Source organism: Moschus berezovskii, chromosome 20 (genome assembly GCF_049115385.1).
Source record: "Moschus berezovskii isolate FMDL1 chromosome 20, NW_MosBer_1.0, whole genome shotgun sequence".
Taxonomy (NCBI): domain Eukaryota; kingdom Metazoa; phylum Chordata; class Mammalia; order Artiodactyla; family Moschidae; genus Moschus; species Moschus berezovskii.
In genome coordinates this window covers 58579626-58591745 of record NC_142479.1, presented here as the reverse complement: position 1 = coordinate 58591745, position 12120 = coordinate 58579626, and positions in this window count along the sequence as shown.

The following is a 12120-nucleotide window of genomic DNA, read 5'->3' as shown; positions in this document are numbered from 1 at the left end:
CTCACTTGCCCCTTTTCTAAAAGGAGCCTGCAATATGATGGCTAAGAGGACAAACTCTTGGTCCAGGGCCCTGGTTTTCATCTTGGCCCTGCCTCTTAGCAGCTGTGTTGCCTTAGGCAAGATAATTAACTTCTCTACGCCTCAGTTTCCTTACCCATCAAATGGTGTTAAAACTTCACAAGCCCTGGAGGAGAAAATGGCAACTCCAATATTCTTGCCTGGAAAATTCCAAGGCCAGGAGAGCCTGACGGATGATAGTCCATGTGGTCTTTACAAAGAGTTGGACACAGTTGAGCCTGCACACAATTATTGAAAAATACAACTCTTTGGTTCTAATTGAATCAACTCCATGGAAGGGAGAGAAAATTTTAAAAACAACAACAAAAAAAAAACCCACCACAGGGCTGCTGGAGGACAAAATGAGATGATGTGTATGCCTGACAGAATAATCCCTGAATAAGTGGTCCTCAAACCTCATGTTTCTACCGAGGATGTCTACATTTGTCATTAGATTGTTTTGGCAGCACACAGTTTAACTTCAGAAATCAGGCTGCCAATGTACTGAGTCGTTCATGGGGCTGTTTTCTTCATAACAGAAAAAGGACTTGATAACAGGAAAAATGTCTCTGTAAAGAAAGCACTACATTTGTTGGGGGGAGGGGAGGGCCTAGTAGACAAAAATATAAAAGTCACCTGGTCTGTTTATGTTCTTTTTCCTCTACCCTTGAGGGTTTCTAATGGTGTGAAGAAATAAGGGATTTTGTGAAGGTGGTTTTTCCACCAGAAATTCTGGTGGGCAGGGCCATGTAGAACGTCAGGGTAGTGGTGGTCGCACAGAACTAGGTTCAAACCCCATCTCTTCACCTCTCAGCTTCTTCATCTGAAAACTGTGGCCTGCACACCTAATCCCATGGGTGGCTTTAATGACAGTTGAAATAGTGGGACTAGCCTGGTGGTCCAGTGGCTGAGACTCTACTACCAATGCAAGGGGCCCAGGTTCGATCCCTGGTCAGAGAACTAGATCCCACATGCCACAACTAAGAGTTCACATGCCACAACTGAGACCCAATGCAGCCAAATAAATAAGGAAAATATTTTTTAAAAAAAAGTTGAAATAGTGATGGGAAATGTCTTCTAACTGTGCCTGACATACAGTAGACATTTGGTCTGTGCTATTTCCTCCAGACTCCCCATTTCTAACAAAATGGAAAAGCATCTGGTGGCCAGGCAAGTGCTCTATGGATGAAGGAAATTCACGTCTCATGTCTCAACCTTCACAGGACTGTCTGCCAGTCTCTCCCCTATCTTTGGTTTTCATACCCTCCTCCTGCCCAACTTGCTTCAGAAGCTCTTCCTGGGCAAGACTCCTTGACACAGTTTATTTATCAAGTCATGCTGTCTTCCCCACAGCCCAGTAATGCTGGAACAATGTTCTTATTCTCCTAGAGAGCACCTCCCTTCTCTAATTTCCTCCTTCAACTCCCTCCCCAAATGTTACTTTTTAATACTTGTCTTCCCTGCATTGTGTGTTCCTCCTTCCCAGCAACTGTAACAAGAATGAATGCCCACTTAAGTGTAACAAGCCCCTTAAGTGTAACAAGCCCCCTCCTCTGAGCTACTGAATCCTCCATTTTGGTTTTTCTCAGAAAACCTCAAGATAGGAAACAACAGCAGGCACCCTGCGTATGTAGACACTAGCAAAAGATATTTTATCAATCCTCCTTCCATTGACTTTTCATATTAGGCTTAAGTAAGCAAACTTCAGACACACTGACACAAGTTGAGAGGGAAAGGGGACCTCAGCCCTGAGTCCACAGAGAAGAAAGAAGGGGATCACTCAGCTAGTGGCAGGAGACTTGGGCATAGTCAGCCCAGAAAGGCAACTCAGAAGATGTGTGTGGTTTTTGTATGGCCCCTGAATGACAAGAATGAAGTGGGTTTTTTTGGTGGAGGGGAGGTTGAGTTTTCTTTTTAGCTGTTGCTCAGTGGCTCAGTCTGCAGCGCCAGGCTCCCCGTCCTTCCCTGTCTCCCAGAGTCTGCGCAAACGCAGGTCCATTGCGTCCGTGATGGTGATGCCGTCCCACCGTCTCATCCTCTGCCGCCCTCTTCTCAGTCTTTCCCAGCATCAGGCTCTTTTCCAGTGAGCTGGCTCTTTGTATCAGGTAGCCAAAGTACTGGAGCTTCAGCTTCAGCATCAGTCCTTCCAATGAATATTCAGGGCTGATTTCCTTTAGGATTGACTGGTTTGATTTCCTTGCAGTCCAAGGGACTCTCAGTCTTCTGCAGGACCACAGTTCAAAAGCATCAGTTCTTCAATACTTAGCCTTCTTTATGAGCCAAGTCTCATGTTTGTACATAACTACTGGAAAAACCATCACTTTGTCCATTTCTTTTTAATGGTTGAAAAAAAATCAAAAGAAGAATAGTATTTCACGACTTGAAAATGATATAAAATCTAATTTGGTGTCCATAAATAAAGTTTCATTTAGAACACAGCCACACTGGGACTTTCCTGGCAGTCCAGTAGTTAGGACTTTGCTTTCCACTGTAGGGGGTACAGGTTCAATAGCTGGTCGCGGAACTAAGATCCCACCAAAAGACTAAAACATAAAACAGAAGCAATATTGTAACAAATTCAATAAAGACCTTAAAAATGGTCCACATCAAGAAGTAAAATTAAAAAAAAAAAAACCCACAGCCACACTAATTTCTTTACATACTATCAGTGGCTGGTCCCATCACTTCATGGGAAATAGATGGGGAAACAGTGGAAACAGTGTCAGACTTTATTTTGGGGGGCTCCAAAATCACTGCAGATGCTGATTGCAGTCATGAAATTAAAAGATGCTTACTCCTTGGAAGGAAAGTTATGACCAACCTAGATAGCATATTCAAAAGCAGAGACATTGCTTTGCCAACAAAGGTCCGTCTAGTCAAGGCTATGGTTTTTCCAGTGGTCATGTATGGATGTGAATTGGACTGTGAAGAAAGCTGAGCGCCGAAGAATTGATGCTTTTGAACTGTGGTGTTGGAGAAGACTTGAGAGTCCTTAGACTGCAAGGAGATCCAACCTGTCCATCCTAAAGGAGATCAATCCTGGGTGTTCATTGGAAGGACTGATGCTGAAGCTGAAACTCCAATACTGTGGCCACCTCATACGAAGAGTTGACTCACTGGAAAAGACTCTGATGCTGGGAGGGATTGGGGGCAGGAGGAGAAGGGGATGACAGAGAATGAGATGCTGGATGGCATCACCGACTCGATGGACATGAGTTTGAGTGAACTCTGGGAGTTGGTGATGGACAGAGAGGCCTGGCGTGCTGTGAGTCATGGGGTCGTAAAGAGTCGGACAGGACTGAGCGACTGAACTGAACTGAACTGTGGCTGAATTTGTGCTACAAATGGCAGAACTGAGTAGTAGTGACAGGCAGGCAAAGCCTAAAACATTTACTATCTGGTCCTTTCCAGAAAAAGTTTGTCAGCTCCTGCTCTAGGCCAGGGCTTCTCAGATTAGACGGAGCAGATGTATCCCTCTGGGCTTCCCTGATGGATTAGATGGTAAAGAATCTGCCTGCAATGCAGGAGATGCAGGTTTAATCCCTGGGTTGGGAAGATCCCCTGGAGAAGGGAATGGCTACCCACTCCAGTATTCTTGCCTGGAGAATTCCATGGACAGAGGAGCCTGGTGGGCTACAGTCCACTGGGTCGCAAAGAGTTGAACACGACTGAGTGACTAACACTTTCACTTCACGAATCCCTTGGGCATCTTGCTAAAGTGTGTCTGGGACAGGACCGAAGAGTCTGCTTTTCCATTAACCTTCAGGTGCTGCTGCTGCTGCTGGTCTGCAAGACCACAGTGGGGAGATCAGGGCTCTCAAAGGCATGTCGGTTATATTAGTAGTAAATGCCTTACGTGAAGACTTTGTATGTACGTGAGCAAATCTTTTAAAATATGAAAAAAACTGGAGTGTAACCCAGGATAATAACCCCAATCGAATCTTCCACATTTCATTCCATCGTTTTGGCATCATGTGACAGCCGAATAGACATGGAAATGGATTTGCTATCCACTTGTCTGAGGCCAAAGGGACTGCAGCCAAACACGCTTGTGATGTGGTGCTTCCCCTTATTGGCCCTAAGCTCACCAGTCCAGCTACAGAAGGAACTTCGGTGTCCTGGTGAAAGTTCCAGTATTTGGAAAGGGGGTCTGAGCTCACCTTATCCAAAACAGTGTTGACTTCTCCACCTTCAGGCAAATCCTTTCTCAGCTCCTTCTTCAGTGACAAACCCTTGGAAAAGCAGCTTGGATTCAAATCTCAACACTTCTGCATACGTGAGAAGTATGTAAAAGGTCTTCTGATACCCAAGGACACCTGACTTTTGGAGCCTCGATTTCCTTATCTGCGCCATGGAGATAATATATATAGAGCACCTGGGTTACTGCTGGATCCCTGCCAGGTGCTTCCAACTTGAAATCATCATAAAACTTACAGGCGAAACCTGCCTCTCTCCCTACCTAACTCATGCTATTGTTTAGTTGACAAATCGTATCCAGTGCTTTGTGGTGCCATAGAATATGTAACCTGCCAGTCTTCTGTCCATGGGATTTCCCAGGCAAGAATGCTGGAGTGGGTTGCCATTTCCTTCTCCAGGGGATCTTCCTGACTCAGAGATTAGATCCGTGTCTCCTACACTGCAGGCGGGTTCTTTACCACTGAGCTACCAGGGAAGCCCATTTAACTCATATTAGCAAATGTTAATTCCATTCTTTCATTACTTCAAAAACCCTGGAATCATCCTCTCTTACACCCTTATCCCCAGCACTTCCACTCCAGCCTCACCAGCCTGCTCCCACCTCAAGGCCTTTGCCCTTTCCCTCCATCCACCTGGAACACTTTCCACCAGACACCTAGCAGGTGTGGCCACGTTACATCGCATGGACTGTGCGTTATCTTCTGTGTCTGTGTGATAGTGATATGAAGCTGGCCAGTAACTGCCTTTCCATGATAGAGTGAGAAAAGCCTCCAGGCTAGGTTTGTCAGTAGAAAGAAGTGAGGACAGTTTGAAAAGAAAGACTATCTCATCACAAGGAAAACAACTTTTTTTTTTTCCTATTTCTTTAATTTTCTGTCTATATGAGATGGTGGCTGTTCACTAAACTTACTGTGGTGGTCACTTCAGTGACGTGCCTAAGTCATCGTGCTGTATATCTTAAGCCTATAGTGCTGTATGTCAACTATATCTCCATAAAACTGGAAGAAAAGAAAAACAAATTTTTAAAAAGCCCAAAACTAAATCCTCGCCCTTAGGCACATGCCACTGAGAGAAATGGACAGTAAGGCAAAATTGTATGTCAGAGGCACGGAGTGCCAGGAGAAATAGGGAGCAGGGACGAGGACCAAGGGCTGGACCCCAGCGGTGGCGGAGATGCTACGTCACGGAGGGAGGCAGGTCAGGGACGGCTGTTCTCTGACCACCTGACGTCTGAGCAGGGGCCTAAATGAAATGAAGGTACAAACCTTGTCACCGTCTGAGGGAAGAGCCTTCCAGGCAGAGAGAACAGTGAGTGAAAGTGGCGCCGGGCCAGAACTGGCGTGTTGGCAACAGGACCACTTGTCAGGCAGAGCTGCAGCATCTCTCTGGGCCTTATGGGCCTTTTACGACAGGGTGAGAAGATGCCTGCTGCTGAGCCGGCACGCACACAGGCCACAATCTCACCAGAGTTTCAGTAAAACAGGCGCTTTTATGCTGTAGTGAGATTCAGTGTCTTGAGCCTGTGTCTAATGCTTGATCCCAAAGGGCAGGGATTATAGCAAAGCATTTATTGAGCATTTCTGGGGCAGGCACTGGAATGAAAGCATGTTCATGATCACTTTTAACCCTTTCCACCTTGAGGGAGCCCCACCGTACAAAGGAGGAGGAGGAAATGGAGAGGAGGTGAGAGAATTCTCTGAAAGCTGGTTTGCCTCCAGGACCTGTGCCCTCTGCCCTATGCCCCCTGCTCTGCGGCGTATGGCTGGGTCAGGGCACTCAATTCTGCCCTTCCTGTCCAACTCCAAGTTCCACCTGCTCCTTGAGTTTGCTTCCGCTAACACTTAAATTCCTGTCACCTTGTTCTGGTTTCTTGCTTCTTACCCATATTGTATTCCACAACTTTCCTACCTAGCTGTTAGTTTCCACCGAGTCTGGAAGTGAAGACTTGGGTTTTAGTCACTTAGGCAAGACTCTTATCAAACTCATCATCACCCAGAATCTGGTTCTCAGGTCTTCAGGTCCCCTGGCCCCAGAGTTAATCCAGTTCCCAAAGAAAGTCATCAAAATGCTGAGACCAGTACACAACCCTGAATGCCAGCTGAAGACAGTTGCTGTTCTCAATTCCTCGAAATAGTGTGTCTTCTAAAAGGACAGGATGCTCGGTCTGTCCCCTCTCATGAAATTACATCAAAACCCTGCTTTCTTAATTTCTTTCTCTTGGACTCACCTCTCCTGCAACCACAATTTATATATAGACTTACAATTTATATTTAGGCTTACATTTCCTTAGAAATTTGGATCACCCATTTTTAGCCAACCCTGCAGCTTCATAGGTACCTTGGTAGTTGATTTCGTCCATCATCTGGAGTCTCCCAAGTGGTGTTCTCTGGTTTTGCAGGTATCCTGGTGAGGCCTCATATTTAAAAACTCTACTTTAGTATTCATTAGCGTAAGACTTTTGGAAAATTACTTCAACTTTCTCCTCTATCAAACTGGGAACTAACACCTGTTCTCCTCCCAGGGTTGCTCTAAGGATTAAGTCAGTTAACACTCTAAAGTCTTCTAAATTTGAAGGGAAAAAAAGTGCCATTTGTAAATGCAAAATGAAATTATTCTCTTGAGGCAACTTTCCCCCGAAACAATAGTTTAGGCAACAAAGAAACAGGGTTTTGGTACAGCTGGCCCGGCACACGGCCTGTTGCGACAATGCCTATTTACACAGCGGCCCAGTAGCCCTTATCAATGGATTAGTGGGAGTGTGGTTCCATCAGCTCCAAGAACCAGTGCCTGAATAAATGCTATCTCAGTGTGAAGCCATCCACAGTCTCTGGGTACTGTCTTTTCCCGGTCTCCCTGTGCTCTGTCCAGATTTAGTTTTTACTTGCAGAGTAAATGTGATGCTGTCAAAGGAATACAAGATGCAGAGTCACAAGCCCTGGGTTCAAAACTCGGCTCTGCCATGCGTGCTAGTGAGGGTCAGCCAAGTGTCCTGCCTGAGCCCCTCCCTCACCCCATAAAATGGGGTTGCTCACATGACCCGCCCCTCAGAGTTGAGGTGAGGATGGGATGAGGTAACCGAGGTTCAGAAAGATTAGTGTGGGGAATTCCCTGGTGGTACAGTGGTTAGGACTAACTCCACACTTTCACTGCTGAGGGCCCAGGTTTGATCCCTGATCAGGTAAATAAGATCTCACAAGTGGCTCATTGAGGCCCCCCAAAAAAGAAAAAGAACTAAATAAGTAAATAGCTCTGATCTTAATGCAATGCATGATAGAGAAAAGATATGAAAAAATGCTACTTTAAAAGAAACAGAAAGATTAGTGTAGTGCCTGGCATGCAGAAGACACTCTGATGATGCTCGTTTAAAATAATTGAACCACACTGATTTGATTAGAGAAAGCAGTTAGTCACTAGTCTTCCCAAAATTCTTGCCTTCATCACCTTTGCCTGACATACCAAGCTCTTTTGTTTGTCAAGAATGTTTTTTGCTTTCCTGTTCTAACAAAATATTTGGAAACCAAAATAGATACTGTGTGTGTGGGCAGGGGACAGACTTGCTTGGTCACTGTTTGAGCCACACAGATGGTGGTGTTTTAGCTCCTGCGTTTCTTCAGTGGTAGTAGGGCAAGATTTTACTTTTGCTCTTTCAGTCACTAGTGAAGACATCACATTGTAACAGGTTCCCCAATCTGATTAGGAACTTGACATCTCACTGACCAGCTGATCCGCTCCACTCCTGTATCAGAGCAGGCAATACCCTGATAGGTTCTTTTATCCTCTCACAGATACAAGACTCATCTTAATTACCAAGTCCTTCCTTGGGGTGCCCTTTATACACACCCCCACCCTGATGATCCAGGAGCTTAACAGAAGGACTGTTAAGGACTGTGCGGCAGGGGCAGTGCTGGAAGACCTTTGGGGGTCACCCTGCCCAGAGGCTGCATCCCACCTGGCATTCATTCAGCACTTGCATGGTCTCACCTGCCCTGTTCAGTTAGAACAGGTGAGAGCTGGTCCTGGGCCCTTGTGGACTCTACAGCTCCTGCCCTCCCCTTGCTGTGCTCCCCACAGGATTGGAACCCCCAGGAAGTAGCCCTGGGTCTAGTTCTCCAGCCTGGAAAAAGTATGAAAGTTGTGCCTGTTACGTTAACATGTTCCTGTGAAGGGCCCCCATTGCCCACTGAGGGAGTTTCCATCTTATAACTGGGAAAAGAGAGGTGGTAGGTGTGAGGCTGGAGAAGGCAATGGCACCCCACTCAAGTACTCTTGCCTGGAAAATCCCATGGATGGAGGAGCCTGGTAGGCTGTAGTCCATGGTGTTGCTAAGGGTCAGACCCGACTGAATGACTTCAATTTCACTTTTCACTTTCATGCGTTGGAGAAGGAAATGGCAACCCACTCCAGTGTTCTTGCCTGGAGAATCCCAGGGACGGTGGATCCTGGTGGGCTGCCGTCTGTGGGGTCGCACAGAGTCGGACACGACTGAAGCGACTTAACAGCAACAACAAGTGTGAGGCAGAGAGCCTGACCAGGGAGCTAAGCTGACCCAGGGGCCAGTCCAAGCTCTCCTCTCCTGGGCTCCGTGAGTTTGAGCTGTTTACTTCACCTTCCCAGCTCCCCTTTCTCATCTATTAAAGGGGGTATGATGGGACCTCCCAGGTGGCTCAGTGGTAAAGAATCCACTGCCAGTGCCTTTGACACGGATTTGATCTCCAATCGGGGAAGATCCCACCTGCCGCGGAGCACCTGAGCCTGTGTACCACAACTCCTGAGCCTTTGCTCCAGAGCCCAGACACCACAACTCCTGAGCCCATGTGCCGCAACAATTGAAGCCTGGGCACCCTAGAGCCCATGCTCTGCAACAAGAGAAGCCACTGCAATGAGAAGCCCATGCACTGCAGGTAGAGAAAAGTCCACACTGCAATAAAGACTCAGCATAGTGAAAAATAAATAAAGACTTTTTTTTAAAGGGAGGAGGAAATGATGCCCATCCTAGAGGGGTAGTTAGGCTTCCTAAAGCATCTAGCACAGCACTGAGTGGGACAGGGAGTCTAACTGGGGGCTCCCCTAGAATTATGATTTCTTCTCTTCCTCATTTGATTTTTTAAAAACCTACCTTTCTAACTGTGGTGAGTAATATACATTCCTCACACTTAAAATAGACTGTTTAGTGTTTTCAGGAAGTCTTCAAACTAGAGCTGAGTTCCAGCACTGAGCTGACTGAAGCGTGGTTGCCAGAGGCCCTTGGACGTCGCGGCCCTTGTTGGCTCTGTCGCGAGTCTCACCCTGCCAGCACAGCAGGAAGATCCTCACTGATGACACAGAATGAACGACAGTGGCCATGATCCAGTCAAACTTTATTTGCAAAAACAGTTTGCCAGCCCCTGCATGACTCTCCAATTGCAGCTCACTCCAGGATCACCTAGGGGGTATCTTGCAACACACCTTGCTGGACCCTACTCCTAGCATTTCTGACTCTGTGGGTCTGGGCTGGGGCTTATATTTGCATTTCTAACAACTACTGGGTGACACTGAGGTTGCTGATCTGGGAACCCTTTTGAGAACCACCAAAGCTTTTCCTTCTCTCTTCTTTCTCTGTGCACCTGAAACGTTTTATTCCTACTACAAAGAGAGCGTTTATTGGCTTTTACTATGGTTAGTGGTTTGTGTGTGGGTCTCTGGGATCCTGTGTTAATCATCTTCCTATCCCAGTGCCCAACGGTAGCAATTGCTCATCATTCACTGACAGAACTCGAGGGAGGTCATGGACACTGGAGCCCTGGCCCAGCCCTGCCCATCGGTGGGAACTTCTCTCTGGAGCTTTGTAGAACCCAGGCCTGGCCCTGTCATGGAGAAGAGGAAGAGGGACTTTGCCCCCTTGCCTGTCCAGAAACAGACCAGGAGAGGAGGCATTTGCTGCTCAGACTAGACCTTGAACCTGGACTGGAAATAAAACGAGGCCTGGGGATTTGATTTGTTTAATTTTGTTATTTTTTTGCTTTGTGATGTGTGAGTGTTGGGGGGTTAAACCCAGACAGCTGACTGCTATGGAAAACCACTATTACTGAATTGCGGAGATTAATAAATCTTTTAAAATGACCTGTAGTCAGGGCTTTTTCTCAGATGATGCAAAACCCAGTTTGGTCCTGATAAAAATGAGTAATATTTGAGGGACTCCCTCCATGATCCAACTTGCCTGGTGGCTCAGACAGTAAAGAGTCTGCCTGCAATGAGGGAGACTCAGGTTCGATCCCTGGGTTGAGAAGATCCCTTGGAGAAGGAAATGGCAACCCACTCCAGTATTCTTGCCTGGAAAATCCCACTGGAGTCTGGCGGGCTACAGTCCACAGGGTCGCAAAGGGTTGGACACAACTGAGCAACTTTACTTTCACTCCATGATCCAGTGGTTAAGAATGCAGGGGATAAAGGTTTGATCTCTGGTCAGTGAACTAACATGCCTTGGGGTAATTAAGCCCCCACTGCAACTACTGAGCCAGGGCCCATCAACTATGAGAAGTTGACACATCATAACGAAAGATTCCACTTGCCACAGCTAAGACCCCACACAGCTAAATAAATAAGCAAATAAATATATTTTCAAAAGAACAAATAATATTTGAGACCTCTCCCCATCTTGAGTGGCATGAGCAACAATTCCTGGGTCCAGTACCCTCTTTTGGAACTTGGTGCCTTCCTCCCGGTTTTTATCCTGAGGACACTGCAAGTAGAGAGTCAGGCATGGACTAATGTGTGCTTCCGCACCTCTCCTTGCTGATGGGCACAGAGGAGGCCCCAGCAGGAACTCACCAGAGACAGGGAGCCACTTAGACCAGGGCTGGCCAAAAGCTGCAGGTGTAACAATGCTTCCCAATTCCCAGGCCTCTCCAGTGGAAGCTGACACAGGAATTCCTTGGATGCGTGTGGTTTCAAGACCTTCCATACCTAACTTTTGTGCTTCACTATCTCCTTTCCAAACTAACAGGCAGAAAGGACTCCTTCCCTCCCCATCTTGCCTGGCTCTGTGAACTGTGTCCACAGTCCAGACATGTGCCACTCATCTAGACTGTGATGTGGAAAGCTCTGAGCTACGGCCAGTCACCTGGAGCCTGTGGAGTTAGCACCCCTGGGGAGCAGGACTGACCCAAGTGGCTTAGGACTCCTTCAGATATTCCCTGTCCCAGCCACCTCGTTACATCTGCCTGCCAATCAGTTTTAGTTTCGCATCATCTTTATGTTCCGGGCTTTGCCAGATGAATGAAAGGTGAGCAGCTAAAGTCTGATCTCTGACCTTGGCACGTAAACAGCCTACAGATTGGACTTGACAGTTAATAAAGGAAAGGCCTTGCGATTCTCTGATGCCTTTTTACCTTGATTAGATTAAGCATTCATAAGCTTTGGGGAAATCGTCAATTGGAAGAGGAAGACCCCACAAGACAGTAATTTACATCTCTACTCGTACAACCGTTCAGACTGTCAGCCCCTCAGTCAATAGTCAGTGACATTGGTGCTGTCCTATTACCTGAGCTCAGCTCTGTGCTAACCACTCTCCAGCACAGGGGCCTTGAGAATTCCCGAAGTCCACACTGTGCCCCCCTGGAAGACAGCATCCAGTTTGGCAGTTAAGAGCACTCACTTCAGACAAATCAGAACTTGAACCCTAATTCTGCCGGGTGACCTTTGGCAAGTTATTTAACCTGTGTGCCCTCACTTTCCTCTTGGGGTTAATAATACCCACTGCCAAGGGTTGTCATCAGGGCTAAGTGAGACCATCTGCACAAGGCTTGCAGCCCAGAGCCTGATGCTCAGCCGCCAGCCAGACGTGCAGGTCCCAGCACAGAGCTCACGGTTTGCTGGGCCGGCTCTCAG